Source organism: Coregonus lavaretus (assembly GCF_964263955.1).
Source record: "Coregonus lavaretus genome assembly, chromosome: 35".
NCBI lineage: Eukaryota > Metazoa > Chordata > Actinopteri > Salmoniformes > Salmonidae > Coregonus > Coregonus lavaretus.
Genome location: NC_140022.1, coordinates 12,062,770 through 12,077,343, shown reverse-complemented (window position 1 = coordinate 12,077,343; position 14,574 = coordinate 12,062,770).

Genomic DNA, 14,574 nt, shown 5'->3' with positions numbered 1-14,574 from the left:
AATACTTCATAAAAATGAACGTGGGGAACATTGCATTACATAAAGTGATGAGATTATTATGAGTTACTACATTATCTGTTAGTTATTACATTATCAGCTGAGTTTTGTGTTACCAGCTGAGTTTTGTGTTTGTATAGTTGTCGTGGCCGAGTGGTTAAGGCGATGGACTAGAAATCCATTGGGATTTTCCCGCGCAGGTTCGAATCCTGCCGACAACGCCTTTGCATTATGGTGACCCCCTCCCTAGGTTGAAGTTTGGTCATCTTGCTTATACCAATCACATCCTCTCAGATCTCTTCATGTAGACAGGGTTTAGTGGTCCATTTGGGATTGTGCCACAGGATGTCTATCCCACCCTCATTATAATAATAAGAAAATATGCCATTTAGCAGACGCTTTTATCCAAAGCGACTTACAGTCATGCGTGCATACATTTTTTTCTTGTGTATGGGTGGTCCCGGGGATCAAACCCACTACCCTGGCGTTACAAGCGCCGTGCTCTACCAGCTGAGCTACAGAGGACCATTATCCATCCGTCTAGCTCTATAGGCCAAGGTAGCATAGATTACAGGTGTGTCGTCAAGCCATAGGTCACAGGTGAGATCCCTCTATAAACCCTAAAAAATAACAACACCATTGTCATAAATAACTATTAAGCCATTTGCTAAGATTTCCACCATTTTGACATGTGGACCTGTTGTCACTCTTACCCTGACAGTTGTCGATACCTCCGGAAACTATTTGGGTCTTATCTGATGTCTTTTACAATTCATGTCAGAATGGCCATATTCTGAAGACACTCTAGCACACAATCAATTAGGATTTACTTTGCTTTTCCCATTGAAGGCCATATTGAGGTTAAATCCATGACTGGAGTTTTTAATTGATAAAAACCAATGACCATCTCATGTTGAACATGCAAGTCACTATGGTAAATTTATTGGTCTCTGTGGCGCCCTCGGGAGGCCATGCCTATGTCTACTTTTACCCGATAGCCTTTATCCCCATACCAAAAGTGCATCTGTAGTCAGGATGGCCGAGCTGTCTAAGGCGCTGCGTTAAGGCGCTGCGTTAAGGTCGCAGTCTCTCCTGGAGGCGTGGGTTCAAATCCCACTTCTGACAGTTTTTTAACGCCTCTCAAAGAGGAGTGACGCTGCTTTGTTGTGAAAATAAGATGATAAAATAACTACACACAGTGAAATAACCAGTAGTCATAAACACTCTCTCATTGAAACATTCTGCTCTTGGGCAAATATCTAAGAAAATTAAAAAGAAGCAATACTTCATAAAATTGAACGTGGGGAACATTGCATTACATAAAGTGATGACATTATTATGAGTTACTACATTATCTGTTAGTTATTACATTATCAGCTGAGTTTTGTGTTACCAGCTGAGTTTTGTGTTTGTATAGTTGTCGTGGCTGAGTGGTTAAGGCGATGGACTAGAAATCCATTGGGATTTTCCCGCGCAGGTTCGAATCCTGCCGACAACGGATTTGCATTATGGTGACGCCTCCCTAGGTTGAAGTTTGGTCATCTTGCTTATACCAATCACATCCTCTCAGATCTCTTCATGTAGACAGGGTTTAGTGGTCCATTTGGGATTGTGCCGCAGGATGTCTATCCCACCCTCATTATAATAATAAGATAATATGCCATTTAGCAGACGCTTTTATCCAAAGCGACTTAAAGTCATGCGTGCATACATTTTTTTCTTGTGTATGGGTGGTCCCGGGGATCAAACCCACTACCCTGGCGTTACAAGCGCCGTGCTCTACCAGCTGAGCTACAGAGGACCATTATCCATCCGTCTAGCTCTATAGGCCAAGGTAGCATAGATTACAGGTGTGTCGTCAAGCCATAGGTCACAGGTGAGATCCCTCTATAAACCCTAAAAAATAACAACACCATTGTCATAAATAACTATTAAGCCATTTGCTAAGATTTCCACCATTTTGACATGTGGACCTGTTGTCACTCTTACCCTGACAGTTGTCGATACCTCCGGAAACTATTTGTGTCTTATCTGATGTCTTTTACAATTCATGTCAGAATGGCCATATTCTGAAGACACTCTAGCAAACAATCAATTAGGATTTACTTTGCTTTTCCCATTGAAGGCCATATTGAGGTTAAATCCATGACTGGAGTTTTTAATTGATAAAAACCAATGACCATCTCATGTTGAACATGCAAGTCACTATGGTGCATTTATTGGTCTCTGTGGCGCTCTCGGGAGGCCATGCCTATGTCTACTTTTACCCGATAGCCTTTATCCCCATACCAAACGTGCATCTGTAGTCAGGATGGCCGAGGGGTCTAAGGCGCTGCGTTAAGGTCGCAGTCTCTCCTGGAGTCGTGGGTTCAAATCCCACTTCTGACAGTTTTTTAACGCCTCTCAAAGAGGAGTGACGCTGCTTTGTTGTGAAAATAAGATGATAAAATAACTACACACAGTGAAATAACCAGTAGTTATAAACACTCTCTCATTGAAACATTCTGCTCTTGGGCAAATATCTAAGAAAATTAAAAAGAAGCAATACTTCATAAAAATGAACGTGGGGAACATTGCATTACATAAAGTGATGACATTATTATGAGTTACTACATTATCTGTTAGTTATTACATTATCTTTTGCTGAAGACTATGCCTGCAGGGCCCTTCACTTGTAACCCCCCTCTTGTTTTTCTTTTTATAGTTGTCGTGGCCGAGTGGTTAAGGCGATGGACTAGAAATCCATTGGGATTTTCCCGCGCAGGTTCGAATCCTGCCGACAACGGCTTTGTATTATGGTGACCCCTCCCTAGGTTGAAGTTTGGTCATCTTGCTTATACCAATCACATCCTCTCAGATCTCTTCATGTAGACAGGGTTTAGTGGTCCATTTGGGATTGTGCCGCAGGATGTCTATCCCACCCTCATTATAATAATAAGAAAATATGCCATTTAGCAGACGCTTTTATCCAAAGCGACTTACAGTCATGCGTGCATACATTTTTTTCTTGTATATGGGTGGTCCCGGGGATCAAACCCACTACCCTGGCGTTACAAGCGCCGTGCTCTACCAGCTGAGCTACAGAGGACCATTATCCATCCGTCTAGCTCTATAGGCCAAGGTAGCATAGATTACAGGTGTGTCGTCAAGCCATAGGTCACAGGTGAGATCCCTCTATAAACCCTAAAAAATAACAACACCATTGTCATAAATAACTATTAAGCCATTTGCTAAGATTTCCACCATTTTGACATGTGGACTTGTTGTCACTCTTACCCTGACGGTTGTCGATACCTCCGGAAACTATTTGGGTCTTATCTGATGTCTTTTACAATTCATGTCAGAATGGCCATATTCTGAAGACACTCTAGCACACAATCAATTAGGATTTACTTTGCTTTTCCCATTGAAGGCCATATTGAGGTTAAATCCATGACTGGAGTTTTTAATTCATAAAAACCAATGACCATCTCATGTTGAACATGCAAGTCACTATGGTGCATTTATTGGTCTCTGTGGCGCTCTCGGGAGGCCATGCCTATGTCTACTTTTACCTGATAGCCTTTATCCCCATACCAAAAGTGCATCTGTAGTCAGGATGGCCGAGCGGTCTAAGGCGCTGCGTTAAGTTCGCAGTCTCTCCTCGTGGCGTGTGTTCAAATCCCACTTCGGACAATTTTTTAACGCCTCTCAAAGAGGAGTGACGCTACTTTGTTGTGAAAATAAGATGATAAAATAACTACACACAGTGAAATAACCAGTAGTCATAAACACTCTCTCATTGAAACATTCTGCTCTTGGGCAAATATCTAAGAAAATTAAAAAGAAGCAATACTTCATAAAAATGAACGTGGGGAACATTGCATTACATAAAGTGATGACATTATTATGAGTTACTACATTATCTGTTAGTTATTACATTATCTTTTGCTGAAGACTATGCCTGCAGGGCCCTTCACTTGTAAACCCCCTCTTGTTTTTCTTTTTATAGTTGTTGTGGCCGAGTGGTTAAGGCGATGGACTAGAAAGCCATTGGGATTTTCCCGTGCAGGTCCGAATCCTGCCGACAACGGCTTTGCATTATGGTGACCCCTCCCTAGGTTGAAGTTTGGTCATCTTGCTTATACCAATCACATCCTCTCAGATCTCTTCATGTAGACAGGGTTTTGTAGTCCATTTGGGATTGTGCCGCAGGATGTCTATCCCACCCTCATTATAATAATAAGAAAAAATGACATTTAGCAGACACTTTTATCCAAAGCGACTTACAGTCATGCGTGCATACATTTTTTTCTTGTGTATGGGTGGTCCCGGGGATCAAACCCACTACCCTGGCGTTACAAGCGCCGTGCTCTACCAGCTGAGCTACAGAGGACCATTATCCATCCGTCTAGCTCTATAGGCCAAGGTAGCATAGATTACAGGTGTGTCGTCAAGCCATAGGTCACAGGTGAGATCCCTCTATAAACCCTAAAAAATAACAACACCATTGTCATAAATAACTACTAAGCCATTTGCTAAGATTTCCACCATTTTGACATGTGGACCTGTTGTCACTCTTACCCTGACAGTTGTCGATACCTCCGGAAACTATTTGGGTCTTATCTGATGTCTTTTACAATTCATGTCAGAATGGCCATATTCTGAAGACACTCTAGCACACAATCAATTAGGATTTACTTTGCTTTTCCCATTGAAGGCCATATTGAGGTTAAATCCATGACTGGAGTTTTTAATTGATAAAAACCAATGACCATCTCATGTTGAACATGCAAGTCACTATGGTGCATTTATTGGTCTCTGTGGCGCTCTCGGGAGGCCATGCCTATGTCTACTTTTACCCGATAGCCTTTATCCCCATACCAAAAGTGCATCTGTAGTCAGGATGGCCGAGCGGTCTAAGGCGCTGCGTTAAGGTAGCAGTCTCTCCTGGAGGCGTGGGTTCAAATCCCACTTCTGACAGTTTTTTAACGCCTCTCAAAGAGGAGTGACGCTGCTTTGTTGTGAAAATAAGATGATAAAATAACTACACACAGTGAAATAACCAGTAGTCATAAACACTCTCTCATTGAAACATTCTGCTCTTGGGCAAATATCTAAGAAAATTAAAAAGAAGCAATACTTCATAAAAATGAATGTGGGGAACATTGCATTACATAAAGTGATGACATTATTGTGAGTTACTACATTATCTGTTAGTTATTACATGATCTTTTGCTGGAGACTATGCCTGCAGGGCCCTTCACTTGTAATCCACCTCTTGTTTTGTTTTTGTATAGTTGTCGTGGCCGAGTGGTTAAGGCGATGGACTAGAAATCAATTGGGATTTTCCCGCGCAGGTTCGAGTCCTGCCGACAACGGATTTGCATTATGGTGACGCCTCCCTAGGTTGAAGTTTGGTCATCTTGCAGGTGAGATCCCTCTACCAATCACATCCTCTCAGATCTCCTCATGTAGACAGGGTTTAGTGGTCCATTTGGGATTGTGCCGCAGGATGTCTATCCCACCCTCATTATAATAATAAGATAATAGGCCATTTAGCAGACGCTTTTATCCAAAGCGACTTACAGTCATGCGTGCATACATTTTTTTCTTGTGTATGGGTGGTCCCGGGGATCAAACCCACTACCCTGCCGTTACAAGCGCCGTGCTCTACCAGCTGAGCTACAGAGGACCATTATCCATCCTTCTAGCTCTATAGGCCAAGGTAGCATAGATTACAGGTGTGTCGTCAAGCCATAGGTCACAGGTGAGATCCCTCTATAAACCCTAAAAAATAACAACACCATTGTCATAAATAACTATTAAGCCATTTGCTAAGATTTCCACCATTTTGACATGTGGACCTGTTGTCACTCTTACCCTGACGGTTGTCGATACCTCCGGAAACTATTTGGGTCTTATCTGATGTCTTTTACAATTCATGTCAGAATGGCCATATTCTGAAGACACTCTAGCACACAATCAATTAGGATTTACTTTGCTTTTCCCATTGAAGGCCATATTGAGGTTAAATCCATGACTGGAGTTTTTAATTGATAAAAACCAATGACCATCTCATGTTGAACATGCAAGTCACTATGGTGCATTTATTGGTCTCTGTGGCGCTCTCGGGAGGCCATGCCTATGTCTACTTTTACCCGATAGCCTTTATCCCCATACCAAAAGTGCATCTGTAGTCAGGATGGCCGAGCTGTCTAAGGCGCTGCGTTAAGGCGCTGCGTTAAGGTCGCAGTCTCTCCTGGAGGCGTGGGTTCAAATCCCACTTCTGACAATTTTTTAACGCCTCTCAAAGAGGAGTGACGCTGCTTTGTTGTGAAAATAAGATGATAAAATAACTACACACAGTGAAATAACCAGTAGTCATAAACACTCTCTCATTGAAACATTCTGCTCTTGGGCAAATATCTAAGAAAATTAAAAAGAAGCAATACTTCATAAAAATGAACGTGGGGAACATTGCATTACATAAAGTGATGACATTATTGTGAGTTACTACATTATCTGTTAGTTATTACATGATCTTTTGCTGGAGACTATGCCTGCAGGGCCCTTCACTTGTAATCCACCTCTTGTTTTTCTTTTTATAGTTGTCGTGGCCGAGTGGTTAAGGCGATGGACTAGAAATCCATGGCGATTTTCCTGCGCAGGTTCGAATCCTGCCGACAACGGCTTTGCATTATGGTGACCCCTCCCTAGGTTGAAGTTTGGTCATCTTGCTTATACCAATCACATCCTCTTAGATCTCTTCATGTAGACAGGGTTTAGTGGTCCATTTGGGATTGTGCCGCAGGATGTCTATCCCACCCTCATTATAATAATAAGATAATATGCCATTTAGCAGACGCTTTTATCCAAAGCGACTTACAGTCATGCGTGCATACATTTTTTTCTTGTGTATGGGTGGTCCCGGGGATCAAACCCACTACCCTGGCGTTACAAGCGCCGTGCTCTACCAGCTGAGCTACAGAGGACCATTATCCATCCGTCTAGCTCTATAGGCCAAGGTAGCATAGATTACAGGTGTGTCGTCAAGCCATAGGTCACAGGTGAGATCCCTCTATAAACCCTAAAAAATAACAACACCATTGTCATAAATAACTATTAAGCCATTTGCTAAGATTTCCACCATTTTGACATGTGGACCTGTTGTCACTCTTACCCTGACGGTTGTCGATACCTCCGGAAACTATTTGGGTCTTATCTGATGTCTTTTACAATTCATGTCAGAATGGCCATATTCTGAAGACACTCTAGCAAACAATCAATTAGGATTTACTTTGCTTTTCCCATTGAAGGCCATATTGAGGTTAAATCCATGACTGGAGTTTTTAATTGATAAAAACCAATGACCATCTCATGTTGAACATGCAAGTCACTATGGTGCATTTATTGGTCTCTGTGGCGCTCTCGGGAGGCCATGCCTATGTCTACTTTTACCCGATAGCCTTTATCCCCATACCAAACGTGCATCTGTAGTCAGGATGGCCGAGGGGTCTAAGGCGCTGCGTTAAGGTCGCAGTCTCTCCTGGAGTCGTGGGTTCAAATCCCACTTCTGACAGTTTTTTAACGCCTCTCAAAGAGGAGTGACGCTGCTTTGTTGTGAAAATAAGATGATAAAATAACTACACACAGTGAAATAACCAGTAGTTATAAACACTCTCTCATTGAAACATTCTGCTCTTGGGCAAATATCTAAGAAAATTAAAAAGAAGCAATACTTCATAAAAATGAACGTGGGGAACATTGCATTACATAAAGTGATGACATTATTATGAGTTACTACATTATCTGTTAGTTATTACATTATCTTTTGCTGAAGACTATGCCTGCAGGGCCCTTCACTTGTAACCCCCCTCTTGTTTTTCTTTTTATAGTTGTCGTGGCCGAGTGGTTAAGGCGATGGACTAGAAATCCATTGGGATTTTCCCGCGCAGGTTCGAATCCTGCCGACAACGGCTTTGTATTATGGTGACCCCTCCCTAGGTTGAAGTTTGGTCATCTTGCTTATACCAATCACATCCTCTCAGATCTCTTCATGTAGACAGGGTTTAGTGGTCCATTTGGGATTGTGCCGCAGGATGTCTATCCCACCCTCATTATAATAATAAGAAAATATGCCATTTAGCAGACGCTTTTATCCAAAGCGACTTACAGTCATGCGTGCATACATTTTTTTCTTGTATATGGGTGGTCCCGGGGATCAAACCCACTACCCTGGCGTTACAAGCGCCGTGCTCTACCAGCTGAGCTACAGAGGACCATTATCCATCCGTCTAGCTCTATAGGCCAAGGTAGCATAGATTACAGGTGTGTCGTCAAGCCATAGGTCACAGGTGAGATCCCTCTATAAACCCTAAAAAATAACAACACCATTGTCATAAATAACTATTAAGCCATTTGCTAAGATTTCCACCATTTTGACATGTGGACCTGTTGTCACTCTTACCCTGACGGTTGTCGATACCTCCGGAAACTATTTGGGTCTTATCTGATGTCTTTTACAATTCATGTCAGAATGGCCATATTCTGAAGACACTCTAGCACACAATCAATTAGGATTTACTTTGCTTTTCCCATTGAAGGCCATATTGAGGTTAAATCCATGACTGGAGTTTTTAATTCATAAAAACCAATGACCATCTCATGTTGAACATGCAAGTCACTATGGTGCATTTATTGGTCTCTGTGGCGCTCTCGGGAGGCCATGCCTATGTCTACTTTTACCTGATAGCCTTTATCCCCATACCAAAAGTGCATCTGTAGTCAGGATGGCCGAGCGGTCTAAGGCGCTGCGTTAAGTTCGCAGTCTCTCCTCGTGGCGTGTGTTCAAATCCCACTTCGGACAATTTTTTAACGCCTCTCAAAGAGGAGTGACGCTACTTTGTTGTGAAAATAAGATGATAAAATAACTACACACAGTGAAATAACCAGTAGTCATAAACACTCTCTCATTGAAACATTCTGCTCTTGGGCAAATATCTAAGAAAATTAAAAAGAAGCAATACTTCATAAAAATGAACGTGGGGAACATTGCATTACATAAAGTGATGACATTATTATGAGTTACTACATTATCTGTTAGTTATTACATTATCTTTTGCTGAAGACTATGCCTGCAGGGCCCTTCACTTGTAAACCCCCTCTTGTTTTTCTTTTTATAGTTGTTGTGGCCGAGTGGTTAAGGCGATGGACTAGAAAGCCATTGGGATTTTCCCGTGCAGGTCCGAATCCTGCCGACAACGGCTTTGCATTATGGTGACCCCTCCCTAGGTTGAAGTTTGGTCATCTTGCTTATACCAATCACATCCTCTCAGATCTCTTCATGTAGACAGGGTTTTGTAGTCCATTTGGGATTGTGCCGCAGGATGTCTATCCCACCCTCATTATAATAATAAGAAAAAATGACATTTAGCAGACACTTTTATCCAAAGCGACTTACAGTCATGCGTGCATACATTTTTTTCTTGTGTATGGGTGGTCCCGGGGATCAAACCCACTACCCTGGCGTTACAAGCGCCGTGCTCTACCAGCTGAGCTACAGAGGACCATTATCCATCCGTCTAGCTCTATAGGCCAAGGTAGCATAGATTACAGGTGTGTCGTCAAGCCATAGGTCACAGGTGAGATCCCTCTATAAACCCTAAAAAATAACAACACCATTGTCATAAATAACTACTAAGCCATTTGCTAAGATTTCCACCATTTTGACATGTGGACCTGTTGTCACTCTTACCCTGACAGTTGTCGATACCTCCGGAAACTATTTGGGTCTTATCTGATGTCTTTTACAATTCATGTCAGAATGGCCATATTCTGAAGACACTCTAGCACACAATCAATTAGGATTTACTTTGCTTTTCCCATTGAAGGCCATATTGAGGTTAAATCCATGACTGGAGTTTTTAATTGATAAAAACCAATGACCATCTCATGTTGAACATGCAAGTCACTATGGTGCATTTATTGGTCTCTGTGGCGCTCTCGGGAGGCCATGCCTATGTCTACTTTTACCCGATAGCCTTTATCCCCATACCAAAAGTGCATCTGTAGTCAGGATGGCCGAGCGGTCTAAGGCGCTGCGTTAAGGTAGCAGTCTCTCCTGGAGGCGTGGGTTCAAATCCCACTTCTGACAGTTTTTTAACGCCTCTCAAAGAGGAGTGACGCTGCTTTGTTGTGAAAATAAGATGATAAAATAACTACACACAGTGAAATAACCAGTAGTCATAAACACTCTCTCATTGAAACATTCTGCTCTTGGGCAAATATCTAAGAAAATTAAAAAGAAGCAATACTTCATAAAAATGAATGTGGGGAACATTGCATTACATAAAGTGATGACATTATTGTGAGTTACTACATTATCTGTTAGTTATTACATGATCTTTTGCTGGAGACTATGCCTGCAGGGCCCTTCACTTGTAATCCACCTCTTGTTTTGTTTTTGTATAGTTGTCGTGGCCGAGTGGTTAAGGCGATGGACTAGAAATCAATTGGGATTTTCCCGCGCAGGTTCGAGTCCTGCCGACAACGGATTTGCATTATGGTGACGCCTCCCTAGGTTGAAGTTTGGTCATCTTGCAGGTGAGATCCCTCTACCAATCACATCCTCTCAGATCTCCTCATGTAGACAGGGTTTAGTGGTCCATTTGGGATTGTGCCGCAGGATGTCTATCCCACCCTCATTATAATAATAAGATAATAGGCCATTTAGCAGACGCTTTTATCCAAAGCGACTTACAGTCATGCGTGCATACATTTTTTTCTTGTGTATGGGTGGTCCCGGGGATCAAACCCACTACCCTGCCGTTACAAGCGCCGTGCTCTACCAGCTGAGCTACAGAGGACCATTATCCATCCTTCTAGCTCTATAGGCCAAGGTAGCATAGATTACAGGTGTGTCGTCAAGCCATAGGTCACAGGTGAGATCCCTCTATAAACCCTAAAAAATAACAACACCATTGTCATAAATAACTATTAAGCCATTTGCTAAGATTTCCACCATTTTGACATGTGGACCTGTTGTCACTCTTACCCTGACGGTTGTCGATACCTCCGGAAACTATTTGGGTCTTATCTGATGTCTTTTACAATTCATGTCAGAATGGCCATATTCTGAAGACACTCTAGCACACAATCAATTAGGATTTACTTTGCTTTTCCCATTGAAGGCCATATTGAGGTTAAATCCATGACTGGAGTTTTTAATTGATAAAAACCAATGACCATCTCATGTTGAACATGCAAGTCACTATGGTGCATTTATTGGTCTCTGTGGCGCTCTCGGGAGGCCATGCCTATGTCTACTTTTACCCGATAGCCTTTATCCCCATACCAAAAGTGCATCTGTAGTCAGGATGGCCGAGCTGTCTAAGGCGCTGCGTTAAGGCGCTGCGTTAAGGTCGCAGTCTCTCCTGGAGGCGTGGGTTCAAATCCCACTTCTGACAATTTTTTAACGCCTCTCAAAGAGGAGTGACGCTGCTTTGTTGTGAAAATAAGATGATAAAATAACTACACACAGTGAAATAACCAGTAGTCATAAACACTCTCTCATTGAAACATTCTGCTCTTGGGCAAATATCTAAGAAAATTAAAAAGAAGCAATACTTCATAAAAATGAACGTGGGGAACATTGCATTACATAAAGTGATGACATTATTGTGAGTTACTACATTATCTGTTAGTTATTACATGATCTTTTGCTGGAGACTATGCCTGCAGGGCCCTTCACTTGTAATCCACCTCTTGTTTTTATTTTTATAGTTGTCGTGGCCGAGTGGTTAAGGCGATGGACTAGAAATCCATGGCGATTTTCCTGCGCAGGTTCGAATCCTGCCGACAACGGCTTTGCATTATGGTGACCCCTCCCTAGGTTGAAGTTTGGTCATCTTGCTTATACCAATCACATCCTCTTAGATCTCTTCATGTAGACAGGGTTTAGTGGTCCATTTGGGATTGTGCCGCAGGATGTCTATCCCACCCTCATTATAATAATAAGATAATATGCCATTTAGCAGACGCTTTTATCCAAAGCGACTTACAGTCATGCGTGCATACATTTTTTTCTTGTGTATGGGTGGTCCCGGGGATCAAACCCACTACCCTGGCGTTACAAGCGCCGTGCTCTACCAGCTGAGCTACAGAGGACCATTATCCATCCGTCTAGCTCTATAGGCCAAGGTAGCATAGATTACAGGTGTGTCGTCAAGCCATAGGTCACAGGTGAGATCCCTCTATAAACCCTAAAAAATAACAACACCATTGTCATAAATAACTATTAAGCCATTTGCTAAGATTTCCACCATTTTGACATGTGGACCTGTTGTCACTCTTACCCTGACAGTTGTCGATACCTCCGGAAACTATTTGGGTCTTATCTGATGTCTTTTACAATTCATGTCAGAATGGCCATATTCTGAAGACACTCTAGCACACAATCAATTAGGATTTACTTTGCTTTTCCCATTGAAGGCCATATTGAGGTTAAATCCATGACTGGAGTTTTTAATTGATAAAAACCAATGACCATCTCATGTTGAACATGCAAGTCACTATGGTGCATTTATTGGTCTCTGTGGCGCTCTCGGGAGGCCATGCCTATGTCTACTTTTACCCGATAGCCTTTATCCCCATACCAAAAGTGCATCTGTAGTCAGGATGGCCGAGCGGTCTAAGGCGCTGCGTTAAGGTCGTAGTCTCTCCTGGAGGCGTGGATTCAAATCCCACTTCTGACAATTTTTTAACGCCTCTCAAAGAGGAGTGACGCTGCTTTGTTGTGAAAATAAGATAATAAAATTACTACACACAGTGAAATAACCAGTAGTCATAAACACTCTCTCATTGAAACATTCTGCTCTTGGGCAAATATCTAAGAAAATTAAAAAGAAGCAATAATTCATAAAAATGAACGTGGGGAACATTGCATTACATAAAGTGATGACATTATTGTGAGTTACTACATTATCTGTTAGTTATTACATGATCTTTTGCTGGAGACTATGCCTGCAGGGCCCTTCACTTGTAATCCACCTCTTGTTTTTCTTTTTATAGTTGTCGTGGCCGAGTGGTTAAGGCGATGGACTAGAAATCCATTGGGATTTTCCCGCGCAGGTTCGAATCCTGCCGACAACGGCTTTGCATTATGGTGACCCCTCCCTAGGTTGAAGTTTGGTCATCTTGCTTATACCAATCACATCCTCTTAGATCTCTTCATGTAGACAGGGTTTAGTGGTCCATTTGGGATTGTGCCGCAGGATGTCTATCCCACCCTCATTATAATAATAAGATAATATGCCATTTAGCAGACGCTTTTATCCAAAGCGACTTACAGTCATGCGTGCATACATTTTTTTCTTGTGTATGGGTGGTCCCGGGGATCAAACCCACTACCCTGGCGTTACAAGCGCCGTGCTCTACCAGCTGAGCTACAGAGGACCATTATCCATCCGTCTAGCTCTATAGGCCAAGGTAGCATAGATTACAGGTGTGTCGTCAAGCCATAGGTCACAGGTGAGATCCCTCTATAAACCCTAAAAAATAACAACACCATTGTCATAAATAACTATTAAGCCATTTGCTAAGATTTCCACCATTTTGACATGTGGACCTGTTGTCACTCTTACCCTGACAGTTGTCGATACCTCCGGAAACTATTTGGGTCTTATCTGATGTCTTTTACAATTCATGTCAGAATGGCCATATTCTGAAGACACTCTAGCACACAATCAATTAGGATTTACTTTGCTTTTCCCATTGAAGGCCATATTGAGGTTAAATCCATGACTGGAGTTTTTAATTGATAAAAACCAATGACCATCTCATGTTGAACATGCAAGTCACTATGGTGCATTTATTGGTCTCTGTGGCGCTCTCGGGAGGCCATGCCTATGTCTACTTTTACCCGATAGCCTTTATCCCCATACCAAAAGTGCATCTGTAGTCAGGATGGCCGAGCGGTCTAAGGCGCTGCGTTAAGGTCGCAGTCTCTCCTGGATTCATGAGTTTAAATCCCACTTCTGACAGTTTTTTAACGCCTCTCAAAGAGGAGTGACGCTGCTTTGTTGTGAAAATAAGATGATAAAATAACTACACACAGTGAAATAACCAGTAGTCATAAACACTCTCTCATTGAAACATTCTGCTCTTGGGCAAATATCTAAGAAAATTAAAAAGAAGCAATACTTCATAAAAATGAACGTGGGGAACATTGCATTACATAAAGTGATGACATTATTGTGAGTTACTACATTATCTGTTAGTTATTACATGATCTTTTGCTGGAGACTATGCCTGCAGGGCCCTTCACTTGTAATCCACCTCTTGTTTTTCTTTTTATAGTTGTCGTGGCCGAGTGGTTAAGGCGATGGACTAGAAATCCCTTGGGATTTTCCCGCGCAGGTTCGAATCCTGCCGACAACGGCTTTGCATTATGGTGACCCCTCCCTAGGTTGAAGTTTGGTCATCTTGCTTATACCAATCACATCCTCTCAGATCTCTTCATGTAGACAGGGTTTAGTGGTCCATTTGGGATTGTGCCGCAGGATGTCTATCCCACCCTCATTATAATAATAAGATAAT